Genomic DNA, 12,628 nt, shown 5'->3' on the forward strand with positions numbered 1-12,628 from the left:
TGATAGTAATTGCAGTTCAACAAGTACTATCACTGTTTTCCCTTTCTAAAGAGATGATTAAACTTGAATAAGGAATGTTAAACTTTTCAGGGATATGGTGAAGCCTTCTCAAACCCTATAGGAGATTGATTTTATATTTAGATTTCTATAACTGATTATATTAATATATTTAAATATTGAGAAGCTCCCTTCACTGTCTCATAGAACAGCAAGAGTCACCTGTGTTTCAAGCTGTGTTCATTTGCCTGTTAAAGCAAGGGCTGAAGATACAATGACAATGTCCACTTTATCTTTTTGGTCTTAACTATGCCAATTTAATTAAAATTCTCTATCTTAAAAAAAAACAAAACAAAACCAACCTGATGATTTTTTCTTTTTTTTATAGTTTTTTTTTTTTTGGCCGCAAGGCATGTGGGATCTTAGTTCCCTGACCAGGGATCAGGGATCAAACCTGTGCCCCTTGCAGTGGGGGCACAGAGGCCTAACCACTGGACTGCCAGGAAATTCCCTACTTTTTCTGTCTTAGGCAGTTTTAGCATGCTTTGTCCCCCGTCTTTGCAAAGCTGTAGTAGAGTTTTCTTCCCTTTATTTTGTCCTTCTTTTTTGACCCTTGCCAGGTAAACTTAAGGGATTGCTGACTTCTGACCCCTGCATTTTTCTCATGTCCACATACATTTTCCTCTCTCCTCTCTTTTTCTCAAAGATCATTTAATTTTTTTCCTTTTAGGGTTCTTTTCTTTTTTTCTTTTAAATTTATTTATTTATTTATTTATGTCTGCATTGGGTCTTCGTTGCTGTGTGCAGGCTTTCTCTAGTTGTGGCGAGCGGGGGCTACTCTTCGTTGTGGTGCGTGAGCTTCTCATTGCAGTGGCTTCTCTTGTTGCGGAGCACGGGCTCTAGGCGCACAGGCTTCAGTAGTTGTGGCCCGTGGGCTCAGTAGTTGTGGCTTGCGGGCTCTAGAGCTCAGGCTCAGTAGTTGTGGCGCGGGCTTAGTTGCTCCGCGGCATGTGGCATCTTCCCGGACCAGGGCTCGAACCCGTGTCCCCTGCATTGGCAGGCAGATTCTTAACCACTGTGCCACCATGGAAGCCCTAGGGTTCATTTTTATCAAAGTTACATGTATACATAGTTTTGTGGGATCAATTGCTTGTAAGTTCTGTTGAGGTCAAAGTGTTCTTGGAGTTGGGGTGCTAGAAGGAGCAGTCTGCAAAGATGGGAAGTGGTGATTGGAGAGCGGGATGCAGATGAAGTGGAGATCATGGAAGGACTGTAGTTATCATATTGACAAGTTCTAGGATATTGACTAAGGGAGTGAGTGGCTAAAGTAGGGTAGAGAACAAGATCATTGCATGTGAGGAGGTCAAGGAACTGAGAGGTCAGAGTGTCACAAGAGTCATCGAGGTGAACATTTGAAATCACCTGGAATTATAACAGACCAGTGAGGTAGGAACCAAAAGCTTTGAGGCTTGAGAAGAAGTGACCCAGCTTATCCAGATAAATGTAGCAGAGGGGTGGGGAGGTGGAGGTATGGTCTGACAGGGGCTTTTTTTAGGAAGGAAGAAAGGGGAATAACCTGGAAGCAGAAAGAAGGTACAAGGTGAGTACCTCCTTCTTCTACCCCCAGGCCCAGTAGTATAACAGGTGTGGGAGAGAAAACAACCACAGACAGGACTGTAGAGAGAGCAGTGGCCTCAGCAGTTAGATTTCAATTGGAGCAAAAAGGTGAAGGGACCATTCAGACAAGAGGTTGAAGATACAGGGGATTTTGCTGTTGAGTTCCAGAGGATATGATGGAATGATTTCAGGAATTGAGGGACGAGTGGGAAAGGGGGCTGGTTCATGAAAGATGATGTACTTAGCCATATGGGGATGAGAGTTGGAGGATTTGGAATGACTCCAGAGTCCTGGGATTCTTGTAGTGAGTGATATAAGTAGGGTTAGAGATCATAATGAGATTAGTCTTGATGTTTCGAGGCAAATTGTAGTATAAGTAGATGCAGGATAGAGGTATGGGAAGAAGCTGCAGAGTAAAAGGGTTCCCTGACTACTGGTGCTGGTGTAGAGGCTGGGGGAATGCAGAGCTGGAGCTCTGTTACTTGCTTTCTACTCCTGGGGCCAAAGTGATCTGCAGTAAAAAGCTGTTAATCCATCTCTTCAGAAACTAGAATTCCCTGTTCTATTTCCTGTTGTTTACCTTCCCTGCTTCTATTTTCTCCCCTTTCTTACTGAAAAGTAGAATATTTGGATGTTTTTAGTACCCTATTCTTAAATATCCTACATATCCTGGAAACTGGTAAATGACACTGTTACTAGCTTGCTGGGGAAATGACAGCACGATTACAGTAAGGAAGTGGGGAGGTGTAGCTTTAGAGTTGGAAAGGGAAGGGAGGGAAGAGGTTTCAGGCAGAATTAGCTTTCAACTCCTTCAATCGGGCCAAGGAAACAGAGGAGTTAGAAGGGGGAAAGAATTTGGCTTGTGTCCTGGGAAGGGAGAGGAAAGTACTGTTTCGAAGGAGAGAACAGATCCTCTTAGTACCCAAGGATCTGTGTCCTGACAGGTTCCTGAAAGAGCTGTTGCTGAATGGGGGACTCAACTATTACTGGATTCACTCATTTCAGTGGATATTTCCTAGCATCTACTATGTGCCAGGCACTGAATTAGATGCTTGGGAGATCATGTGGAACAAGTAGACAGGTTCCTCCTTACCTGGATTTACAGTCTAGCAGGAAAGACAGTTAAACAGAGATTACAGTTTAATGTGAAAGCTCTGATAGAAGTAGTGAGGGCTTTTTGGATTGGAAGCCTGTAGAAAAAGCACTGGATCAGTCTCAGATGGGGGTAAGGAGGGGAAGAGTGCAGATTCCTGAGTTAGTGACATCTGATCAGAGACCTGAAAGCTGAGTGGGAATTAGCCAGGCAAAGAGAATAGGGAGGAAAGTTACATGTCCAGTTACATGTTTGCCTCTGCAACTTCTAAACCTTATCTTAGCCAGGGGAACAGGGCACAGAATAAGCTATTCTGATTACTGTTTTTATCCCCAATATTCCTGTACAACAGGGGTTGGCAGACTGCTGCTCATAGGCCTGGCCTGCTGCCTGTTTTTGAATGGTCGGCCAGCTAAGCATAGTTAGCACCTCAAACTGTAAGCCAAGAATGGTGGCAAAATTCAAACCCAGATGTCTTAATCCCAAGTCTGTTTTCATTCCACTGATCACATTGTATTATAATTAGTTGTTTATGTTTTTATCTCTCAAGAAAGGCTTGAGCTTTAATGATGGCTTGCTTTTTCTTATATCTACCATTTCTAGCACAGGGCGAGTCCCAAGTAATGTTTATTAAATGACTTTCATGTGTGTAATTTTATCTGCTCCCTAACAAATCCTGTGAGAATAACACATACATAAAATATTCAAATAAATTATGTTTACTCTTTTACATACCATTTTTATTAGCAATATTTTAAAAAATATGTCATTTAAAACATTAATAACATTAAATGTCGCTAATGATAATTAGAAATATTTTGTGCTATAACAAACACTTTCAGGAATTGCTGACTTAATGACATATAGGTACAGCTGTTTGTCCTTAGAGTAAATGTACGTGGCCTTCCGTATCTGTGGGTTCTGCATGGATGGATTCAACCAACTGTAGGTTGAAAATATTTTTTAAAAAAAATTCCAGAAAGTTCCAAAAAGCATAACTTGAATTTGCCACAGGCTGGCAACTGTTTACATAGCATTTACACTCTGTTTACAATTAATTTACATAGCATTTTCATTGTATTAGATACTAAAAATAATCTAGAGATGATTTAAAATATCCAGGAGGATGTGCGTAGGTTATATGCAAATACTGTGACGATTTATATAAGGGACTTGAGTATCCAAGGATTTTGGTATCTGCAGGGGTCCTGGAACCAATCCCCTGAGTGGATACTGAGGGACGACTGTAATCTCGGAATGCTGGATATTTCTAGTTTTTGTCAGCATTTTATAATTTCTATGTATTCCTTTGTCAGCTCTCAGTTTTAGCTGCTGTCTTCCACCCCCTGGCACCACCATTTTAAATTTGCTGCTTCTATCATTTGTGAATTCAGAAACTAAAAATCTAATCTTATTAAAACTGTGTATAAAGTAAGTAAATAGTCTTGGGGATGATACCTGTGAGTAAAGTGAAAACGAGGTTTCACTTTTTAAAAAAATTTATTTGTTTGTTTATTTATTTATGGCTGCACTGGGTTCTTGTTGCTGCACTCAGGCTTCCACTAGTTGCGGCGAGCAGGGCTACTCTTCGTTGCGGTGCACGGTCTTCTCATTGTGGTGGCTTCTCTTGTTGTGGAGCACGGGCTCTAGGCGCGTGGGCTTCAGTAGTTGTGGCTTGTGGGCTCTAGAGCGCAGGTTCAGTAGTTGTGGCTCACGGGCTTAGTTGCTCTGCAGCATGTGGGATCTTCCTGGACCAAGGGTTGAACCTGTGTCCCCTGAATTGGTAGGCGGATTCTTAACCACTGCGCCACCAGGGAAGTCCAGGGGTTTTATTTTTAAGGATTTTATAACCCAGTTGGAGAGATCAAACGTACTGGGAATAATCATAATGTAAAAGTATATTAACTCCAAACTTGTATATCTCATTGCCCACCTAACATCTCTATGTGGTGTCTGTTACGCATCTCGAACTTAATATGCTTCCCCCAAGATTTTTCCCACAGTCGTCCCCATAACAGGAAATAGACTCTCCTGGTTACTCGAGCCTTAAACCTAGTTGATGCTTTTCTGTCTGTAACATTTCACATCTAATCTGGTTTTACCTTTAGGATACATGCTGAAGCTGGTCACCATTTCTACCACCGAGATTCAAACTGCCGTTCTCTCTTTCCTGGATTATTGCATTAGCCTTCTGACTGATTTCTCTATTTCTGCCCTTATCTCTGTACAGTCTGTTCTCAGCAGACATCCAGAACAATCCCCTAAAAAGTAAGTCAAGTTGGGTTGTCACCCCTTTGCTCAAAGCCTTCCAGGGGCTTTCCATCTCCAACAAGGTTCTGACAGTGGCCTTAAAAGATTGTACAGAACCTGGCCTCAGTTTACCTCTCTGGCCTAATTTCCTATGACTCTTTCCTCTACTCATGTCCCTGTAGCCACAGTGACATCCTTGCTGTTTTTTTTAAGATGCCAGGTTGTTTCTTCTTCAGAGCCTTTATACTTGCCATTACCTCTCCCTGAAATGCTTTTTCTATGGAGGTAGCATGGCTTTTCCTCTTTCTTTAGGTGTTGAGCTCAGATGTCATCTTATCAGTGAAGTCCTGAGTATCCTTACCACCTTGATCCTGCTTTACTTTTCTCCATAGCACTTATTAGCATCTGACAGGCTGTGTGTGTGCAGGTGTATTTTAATTAATTAATTAATTAAAAAATTTTAACTTTACTTAAAAAAATTTGTTTCACTTCTGTCTCCCCATAGGCATAGAACAGGGGCTGGCAAGCTAAAAATGGCCTGCTGCCTGTTTTTGTAAGTAAAGTTTAATTAGAACATAGCCATGCACATTCATTATTATGTTGTCTGTGGCTGCTTTCACACTACAACAGCGGAGTTGAGTGTTGCGACAGAGACTATAAGGCCTGTAAAGCCTAAAATATTTGCTGTCTGGCCCTTTACAGAAAAAGATTGCTGACCCCTGGGCTAGAACAGTGTCTGGTACCTAGTGGGTGATTGAATGGACATAATGTAAGTGCTCATTGGCAGGGTACAGACTGTACATTGCTACTGAGGATATAGATTAATATTTCAAAAGTTGTTATTAGACTTTAATAATTGGGGAATATGTCAATCATAATAATGTGTTCTAGCTGAAGCCCTTGAATTTATTATGCTCATTACTACCTGATAGCAGAGATGTGCCAACTTTTTGAAGGCTACACCTAATTTGGAGTGATAGTGTTCCAAAGGCACAGGTCCTTTATTTTTAAAGTTTTAATTTTTTTTGCCACACCATTCGGCTTGTGGGATCTTATTTCCTCTACCAGGGATTGAACCTGGACCCTCGGCAGTGAAAGCTGGGAGTCCTAACTACGGGTTTCACTGGGGAATTCACAGGGAATTCCCCAAGGTCCTCTTAAATGTAACCTTTTATAATAGTGCTACAGAAAGGACTCTAAATAATGAGTAGATGGTAGTGTTGGTTGCATGCTGTGAAAAACATGAACTTAAATAAATGAATATAGCTCTCATTTATGCTAAAGGATGGGCATATGGAAGAGACAATAATAATAATATTTGACTTTGGAATACATTTTTGGATTGCAAATGGATTAACCTGATTATTCCAGGTACTTCTAATAGTGTTTTAAGTAGCATAATAAAATCAAACTGGAATAAAACCAATTCAGAAGAATCTGGAAAATTGTATTGTTTCTGGCATCCTGTCTTTGTCCAAATCGTACCTTTCTAAAAGCTGCATCCAGGGGATAAATAATATCAGTCACACAAAGCACCTGTGTGGAGAGGTGGAGAAGATTTTAGAAGTGTTTTGTTTTAAAAGGCCTTTACTGGAACTGATCTCAGTGTAGAGGAGGAGTCTTAAATCTCCTGCTTAGTGGACTATGATACTGTATGCTGAAAAAGCTAAGTTAAAAATGAAGCAGAATTATAGGGTCAGGGCTGGAGGAACCTTTTTTTTGTTAAAAACAATGAAGAATTATAGGGTCAGGGCTGGAAGAACCTTTTTTGAAAAATATTTATTTATTTGGCTGTGTCAGGTCTTAGTTGTGGCACACAAGCTTCTCTCTAGTTGTGGCACGTGGGCTCTAGAGCCCGCAGGCTCAGTAGTTGCCGCGCATGGCCTTGGTTTCCCTGAGGCATGTGGGATCCTAGTTCCCTGACCAGGGATCGAACCCGCGTGCCCTGCATTGGAAGGCAGATTCTTAACCACTGGACCACCAGAGAAGTCCTAGAGTTGGAAGAAACTTTGTCCAGTAAATATTTGAATGTGCCCTAGCCACTTCGTTAGACACAGATACAGAGGTGAATAAGACAGTCACTGGCCTCATGAGACTTATTATCTAATCCTCATCCCCAGTCCGCACCTCACCTCATTTTATGTTGTGTGATGGAAACTAAAGCTTGAGAGATCCAGGACCTTGCCAAAGGTTTGTAGCTCATTACTGATAGAATGGATCTAGAATGCATATTTCTTATATGGGGAATAAAAGCAAAATATGCATTTATGCAGAGTTTCGAGTGCTTACTAATGTGCTTATCCCTATACTAGGTGCTGAGGGATCCAGTGGTAAATATAATGGCCCCATCTCTTTGATGTAGAGCTTTAAGGAAATTTTTTGGGGAAACCAGAATTTTTCCCATTATATTGCATTATACTGTTTACAGTCTTTTATCTCATGGAAAGGTTAGGGGCTCTCAAAAATTCATTCTTTAATGTGACTTAGTTGAATGAGTTTAGTGTTTTTCTGACACCTGAAGCCAGTTTTATTGAGGGACTTTTTTTTTTTTTTTTTTTTCTTCAGTACGTGAGCCTCCCACCGCCGTGGCCTCTCCCGTTGCGGAGCACAGGCTCCAGACATGCCGGCCCAGCGGCCATGGCTCACGGGCCCAACCGCTCCGTGGCACGTGGGATCTTCCCGGACCGGGGCACGAACCTGTGTCCCCTGCATTGGCAGGCGGACTCTCAACCACTGCGCCACCAGGGAAGCCCTATTGAGGGACTTTTGAATGAGAAAGGAAGAATTAGGTAGTTGTGGACTCTCTGTGGAAGAATAACCTTTACTTATTCCACAATTTGTATAGAACCTAAACTTCTGCCCTGTGAGCAAGAGAGAATCTTTCTTCTCCCTTTGTATTAGATGACTTTCTGCTATCAGGACCCAGAACCCAGACTGATATTTAAAATCAGCCATATTATGGGTTAAATAGACTTTTGCACACTGACCTCTTTCCTTTTAGTTACCTGAACTTGGATATATGTAATGTATATACTGGATATGTATATACTTGGGGGTATATGTATTACTTAGTGTTCAAAGAATCATATCTAAAGCAGAACATATATTTTATTCTTTAAAATTTCTTCTCAGGGCTTCCCTGGTGGCGCAGTGGTTGAGAGTCCGCCTGCCGATGCAGGGGACACGGGTTCGTGCCCCGATCCCGGAAGATCCCACATGCCGCGGAGCGGCTGGGCCCGCGAGCCATGGCCGCGGAGCCTGTGTGTCCGGAGCCTGTGCTCCGCAACGGGAGAGGCCACAGCAGTGAGAGGCCCGCGTACAGAAAAAAAAAAAAAAAAAAAAAAAAAATTTCTTCTCAAAGTGATTATATTTGATTTTTTCTTCTCAATGCTTGCTTGCTAAAAAAAAAAAAACATGTGACAGTCTAGGAAAGAGTGAAAAAAGGTGAATTAAACTGCTGCTAAATAATTTAGGATGTTTTAGTTATTTGTTTTCATAGAGGATTAAGGCTTTTTTCCTTAAAATGTCTAGTTGGAAGTGTTTATACAATGGAGAAAGTAATTACATTTTCAGAGTAAGTTATCTTGACCTTGGGCCTCTTTACTCTTCCTATTCCAGAGTACCTTCTGCCATTCTGCTGGGTCCAATTAGTTCTTGGCTCAGCTGTTTTAGTTTCACTACAGAAGTTGAGCTTAACCATGTTTATAATCTGTGAACATCATATTCCATTGTTTCTTTTAAGAGCTAGAATGTTAAATTCCCTGCCAGTGATCTAAAACATATTGAATTGTATATCTTCAGATGCAAAAGATTTATTTTCTCTGAACTTAGATCATGGCATTTAACAATGAAGAAACCTTAGAAATAGTGGTTATTATATATTAGTGACGATTATTCTAGTTCTGCTGCAGGTTTCTTCTAGTTCTGCTGCACTTTTTAAAACACTACATATTAGTGTTATGTTGCAGAGGAGGTAGTATGACTACCAGTCTCAAATTACTTAGTTATTAAAAAACATTTGTAAAATAAGTGAAATAATATGCTAGGAAGCAGCAAACCATTGTGTGTGTGTGTGTGTGTAAATGTAGGTGCTTTCAAGTAACGTTTAAAGTTAGACTGACATACAGTTTGAAACACAATACTCGTCACATTGTAGTTGTATACATTTAAATCAGCCATGAAAATATTTTTTACCATGGTCAAATCAAATATTTCTACTGTGGGAAGAAGAAGGAGTCGGGGGGAGCATAAAGATGCTGTTTTATGTTATTTGGTTGGTGATATAGAAAGGCAGGCTAAGTTTCACCTCCTAACATTTCAGGCTAGGGTCTCCAGGCATGTTGTTGCAGTTATCTATTGCTAAGGAACAAAACCACTCCAAATTTGGCATAAAACTCTTATGCTTCCGGGTGTTAACTGGGCTCAGCTAAGTGATTCTTGCATGAGTCCTCTTATGTACTGGTAGTTAGATGGGCCTGGGGTTATTTCGGAGGCTTCCTACCGGACTCACATGCATGGCACTTGAGCAGGGAAGTCCAAATAGGTAGAAGCTGGAATAGTTGGGGATCCTTGATATCGCTCCCTATTTCTGTATAGTCTTTCCAACATAGGGGCTTCATGGTAGCCAGACTTCTTACCTGGAGGCTTAGGGCTCTAAAAATACTTGTTCCGAGTAAGAGAGCCAGAAGGGAACTATATTGTCTTTTATGACCTAAATTCAGAATCAGTGTCAATTTCCACTGCATTTTATTCATTAGAAGCAAGTCACTGGGGCTTCCCTGGTGGTGCAGTGGTTGAGAATCCTCCTGCCAATGCAGGGGACATGGGTTCGATCCCTGGTCTGGAAGATCCCACATGCCACTGAGCAACTAAGCCCATGTGCCACAACTACTGAGCCTGTGCTTTAGAGCCCGCGTGCCGCAGCTACTGAAGCCCACACGCCGCAGCTACTGAAGCCCGCGTGCCACAGCTACTGAAGCCCGTGCACCTAGAGCCCGTGCTCTGCAGGGAGAAGCCACCGCAATGAGAAGCCTGCGCACTGCAATGAAGAGTAGCCCCCGCTCGCTGCAACTAGAGAAAGCCCGTGCGCAGCAGCAGCAGAAGACCCAACACAGCCAAAAATAAATAAATTTAAAAAATAAATTTATAAGAAAAAAAGAAAAAGAAACAAGTCACTAAGGCCAATCCATATTCAAAGGGAAGGGAATTAGACTCCACCTCTTGCTGGGAGGAGTGTCAAGAATATGCAGACTTATTTCAAAGCCACTTTAGTTTTCTCTCTGGCTACAAATTACAGTATTTATCTTCCTCCACATGCAAAACACAAGCACTCCTTCTCAAAGCCTCCAAAGTCTTATCTAGTACAGCATCAGGCTCAGGCTAGAGATCCAGGATCTTGTAATCTAAATCAGATCCAGGTGCAGATAAGGCTATTTGGATATATTAGTTCCTTGGGTATAGCTCCTTGAGTACCCTTGCCTTCACTTTGAAGACCTGTGGACTAAAGAATCACCTTATCTTTCTCCATACCCAGCCCCTCCCAATATGCAATAATGGATGGGCCTAAGATAACAACTGTAGACACTCCTGTTCAAAAATAAAGAAAAAATGTAAAGAACACAATAGTCACGGTTCTGAAATCCAGCCAACATATTGCTAGTTGTGTGATTAGGGTTCAGCCCCTACTGCCTAGGAACCATCCTCTACGGCTCTTGGTTTTGCCCTTTGGATTATCATTCCTTTTCCATAAAATGTATTCTCTGTTTGCAGGTAAGTAATTTTCCCAGCCTGTTTCCTGCCCACAGAGCTTTGGACAGGGTGGGGTGGGGGTCCCAAAAGCCTTTTTTCATTTTGTACTGTCTCTGTCCTTTTTAGTCCAAGATGACGATGTTTCTGAAGGTAAAATTCTCTGTTGCTCTTACTGAAGGGTTTACTCTATTAGACAAAAGCCACATTTGCACATTGATATAACCCCTTCTCTCCGTTAGGCTTTGTAGAGGAGAAAAAAGTTTTCCTTGACCCTCTTAGGGTCCCTGGCTGGGTTTGAAAATTAAACTGGCAAAGACTGATTAAGAGGAGAAAAGTATACAAATTTATCTGATGTAAATTTTATGTGAAATGGGAGATGTAAATGAAGACTCAAAGAAATGTTTGAACCTGAGTATTTTTATGCTAGGTTTACTGAAGAGTGGACAGTGTGGAGAAGTGATAGATCAAAGAGTATGAAGTAAGTGTAGTAATCTGGGGGAAATTTAGTAAGGCCTGTTTGTTAGGATTCCTTTCCTTGTCCCTTTGTCTTTGGAGATACAGATGCTCCCTTCTTCCAGGTATAGGGAGGGTACCTCTTACATGAGGGTTTTATGACTTGCTTCAGGGGAGAAGGTGGGGGGAGACCCCCACAGAGTGACCTTCCTCTTTCTGATCTTTTCTCAAGATTCTTCAGCTTAAAATATTCAATATGCTAGGGTGCCATATTTTGGCGTAGCATGTCCTGAACCCTGTCAGCTTCCTTTAAGCCTTTTGTGGGACAACACCTTTAATATTCTTAGAAGTCCTTATGTTTGAAAGCATCTGTGAGACTCCACTTTAAAATCTCTTCGGAGTCCTAACTAGGGGTAGGCAGACTATGGCCAGTGATCTAAGATTTGTTTTTACTATTTTTTTTTTTTTTTGGCCACACCGCGCATCTCGCGGGATCTGGTTCCCTGACCAGGGATCGAACACATGCCCCCTGCAGTGGAAGCATGGAGCCCTAACCACTGGACAACCAGGGAATTCTCTGTTTTTAAATTTTTATTTTTTTTAATTTTTATTTATTTTATTTATTTATTTTTGGCTGCGTTGGGTCTTTGCTGCTGTGCGCGGGCTTTCTCCAGTTGTGGTGAGCGGGGGCCACTCTTCACTGCAGCGCACAGGCTTCTCCCTGAGGTGGCTTCTCTTGTAGCGGAGCGCAGGCTCCAGGCTGAAAGGCTTCAGTAGTTGCAGCTCACGGGCTCCAGAGCGCAGGCTCAGCAGTTGTGGCGCGCAGGCTCAGCAGTTGTGGCACACAGGCTTAGTTGCTCTGCGGCATGTGGGATCTTCCCGGACCAGGGCTCAAACCCGTGTCCCCTGCATCGGCAGGCAGATTCCCAACCACTGCGCCACCAGGGAAGCCCCTGTTTTTACATTTTTAAAGGGCTATTAAAAAATAAAAGAAGAATGTTCAACAGAGACTGTGTATGGCCCTCAAAGCCTAAAATATTTATCTGGCCCTTTATGGGAAAAGTTTGCCAACCCTTGGCCTAAACAAAAATTTAATCTTTAGGCCATGTTTCCCTGACACTGCCTTGGATTTGATCTTTGCCCAGAGGGCATTTCTTAATTTGAGAAACGTTTGCTATATGGGGAGCCTGGGAATAAGAAACATTTATTTTTGGATCTAGCAAGTCCTGACTCCTTTGTATGTCCTCTATATTCTGCTTGAAAATTATATAATTCCTTCTTTTCTTATCTCTCTCTACCTGTACTTTGTGGCACACAGCTAAAAAAAAAGCAGTTGATACTTTTGACATTCTGCCTGGAAATCTACCCAGATCCATCAGTTCATTAGTTATATTTTCTGTTTTTCACATTACTGCAGGTGACAGCTTTGCTAAACCTTCCACCATTATCTAATAAGATTCTCCTTTTCTG

At 41.8% G+C, this 12,628-nt stretch overlaps 1 protein-coding gene across 2 annotated transcripts in view; it reads left to right on the forward strand.

Annotated features, from left to right (window-relative positions):
• Positions 1-12,628, forward strand: part of SPATS2 (spermatogenesis associated serine rich 2) — a 132,074-nt gene that overhangs the window by 17,000 nt on the left and 102,446 nt on the right. The window lies entirely within an intron of this gene.

The sequence above is a fragment of the Mesoplodon mirus genome (assembly GCF_964341445.2).
Source record: "Mesoplodon mirus genome assembly, chromosome: 11".
NCBI lineage: Eukaryota > Metazoa > Chordata > Mammalia > Artiodactyla > Ziphiidae > Mesoplodon > Mesoplodon mirus.